We start from the raw sequence: 3,033 nt of genomic DNA on the forward strand, positions 1-3,033 counted from the left end.
GTCAAAGGATAAGAACAGGCAATTCTCAAAAGCAGAAAAGCAAGCTATCATTAGCCATCTGAGAAAATGCTTTAAATTACTATGTAGCACATTTGGGCTCTGGACTTATTGTTTCAAATTCCACTCACACTAAGGAGTTAGAATAGCTACTTGTCCATCTCAGAACCGTAAAGATACCTCTGAAGGGTAGTTTTAATGCTATAGCTCTCAAGTACCCACCAGTTTATTTCCCCCAATGATTATTCATTGCCATCAATTACTCTTCCAGACTTTTTTGGACTTTAGAAAACGACACCTTCTTTGGTAGCATGATTGTTACAAAATACTTTTCTTCCTCCAAATATATTCCGAGTATAGAGTCAAGTGAAGAGAGCATACAAGGCAATGGTCCAACTCATAGCTCCTGGAAATCATTTTTTGCTGGAGTCCTCAAAAAAGTTCCCCTTAGGCTTGTTATGACTGCTCTGGTGGACATCTTATAAAATCTTCTACCACCAATTACTCTAAGGACATTGCTTGGACATTGATGAAAAACAAAATCTAAATTCTCTCTGTCCTGGGGTTTAGGAGGTCCTCCTCCAGCTAAGGTTCTTCCTTCTCTTCTCCTCCCCCTGCCCCAAGCAATTCCTTCTTAGAGGGTTGTTTGATGGCTTCTGCTGCCAAAATGTTAACTATAATAGGGCCCCCCATCTGCTGGGGATTCCTTGGATACCTTCCAAGACCTGCCATGGATGTCTGAAACCATAGATATATGGGAACACCTGCTGACTCCATATATAAAGTGATTTTTTGTGCATATATATGTATTATAAAGTTTAACTGATAAATTAAACACCCAGTAAGACACTACCAACATTAAATATGGTAATAATAAAATTCATTGCATATTGTTATGAAGCACTATACTCTCTCTTGGGAGAGGAGTATATGTGTTCAAGGAAGACTGGTACCTCTGGTGTGAGGACTTGCCAAGCCCCTTTCAGGACTGCTCACTCACCTTTAGCATCCACCTGACATGCAGCTCTTGCCTGTGGCTCCAAGAACCTGGAGTATGCCCAGGGAACACATGTTGGTAAGCCATCTTGGCGAATGTTCCAAACCAGGTTGAGAGAAATTGATAGATCACAGATCCATTGGTGAGATAGTGGGGTATCTATCCTAAGCATGTGAAGACGTCCCTTGGCAGAATGGATGGATGAGAACAATTTGTCCCAATAGCCATGAAGGCAGCTGAAGCACGTGCTGGAGAGTGCTTAGAGTTTTCAGATATCAAAGATGCCAAGGACGACTTCTGCATCTTAGGCCATCACCCATCATCTTAACTTGTCTTGCCAATGGAAGTAGAAACACAGAAGAAAAACAGCTGCTTGATCACATGGGTCGATGGGGACATTATTGGGGATGTAGAACTCTAAGTGATCACCCTAATGCAAATATTAATAATATGGAAATAGGTCTTGATCAATGGCACATGTAAAACCCAGTGGAATTACTCATTGGCTATGGGGGGGGGGGTTGGGAGGAGGAGGGAAGGGAAAGAACATGAATCATGTAACCATGGAAAAATATTCTAAATCAATTAATTAAATTAAAAAAAAACTTGTCTTGGCATTGGACTTGGATGATTCCAGAAGAGAAAGTGGGGATGACGACTGTGCCACTCTACCTCACTCAAATTCAATTCATTCACAAGTCAAGACATCACTGATCCTCTTTGAAAACGAAGGTAGATGAATCATGTACCAAGCTGGTGGACTTTACCATGTTACAACCTGGTATTGCTGGATGGGTGGTTTGAACCTTATGGGCTATTCAGTTTTTTATTTTCTAGAATTCACCAGGATAGGGACTGAATTTAGCTACAGGGAATTTCTTGGGGGGAAGAAAATCCTTCTGTCTATGCAGGTTGGCACCTTCTCTGTAACTTTACACTCTTAGATTGCTGCTTAGAGTATTGAGAGACTAAGTCACTTGCCCAGATTTAAACAACTAGTGTGTGTGTGTGTGTGTGTGTGTGTGTGTGTGTGTGTGTCAGAGGTAGAATTCAAACCCAGATTTATTGGCTTCAAGGCCAGCACTCCATCCATTAGGCAGATATTGCTATGAATTAAAGACTTTTCTCATAATGTAAGAAAACATCTGAATAATGAAGGATGGCTGTAATCAAAGTTTGAGGCTTGTAACTAGCTTGATAGAACTCATATCTATTTTGTTGAGATTTTTCAAATGTTGACACATCAGTGAAGAATAGGGCATTCCTTCCTCACCCTCCAACCCTCGCCCCCACCCCAATTTGGATGAATATTTTCCTTTGCTTAAACTTGTGAGGTTGCTCAATTTGCCTTTTGGTAAAGATTTTAATAAGGATAATATTTTTAACTCTAAATCCTTGGCGTGATGGTTTCTATTTCTCTGGAAAATCCCTTTCTCTACCTTCCCACCCTGCTTAGGCAGCAGAATGAAGGCAGTGCCTTATAAGTCGCTTCATCCTCCTCCAGTATGTTTCATTAAGTCAGTTCCCCTCCTGTTGGGCTTACATCAGCTTAGCTTCCAAATTTGATTCACTTGTTAGGTCTATTTTTACTTTTAGACATGAAATCTGAATGTGTTTCTAAGCCATCAGAAAGAATGATTTTTCTTTTCTCCTTTCCATCTAAGGCAATGTGGTGCCTTCCTAATCATGTTATTTATAGCTATGGGCTGTTAAAACAGAGCACAGACACGCTGCCTACATGGAAAGTCACAGGTTTATTGCGGGGTAATTAGTCACTTGTATTCAGTTGTTTAGTCACGAGTGGAGAAGGATTGGAAATTAAAAATCCAGTTAGCTTTGTTCTCTATGCTGACATGTTGGGGAGCTTCATTTAAGTGGGTGGGAAACCCTGGGCTCTCACCACCCACTCAAGGTTAGAGGTATGTGGAAAGACTTGGACTTTTCCTGAGTGATGAAGGGGCTTGAGAGAATGGATTGGTTTGAAGCAATTGGGGATGTGTATTCTAGAAGAAGAGAAGATTAAGATAAAGGCTTGTAGA

Source organism: Gracilinanus agilis, chromosome 5 (assembly GCF_016433145.1).
Source record: "Gracilinanus agilis isolate LMUSP501 chromosome 5, AgileGrace, whole genome shotgun sequence".
In the NCBI taxonomy this organism is placed as follows: domain Eukaryota; kingdom Metazoa; phylum Chordata; class Mammalia; order Didelphimorphia; family Didelphidae; genus Gracilinanus; species Gracilinanus agilis.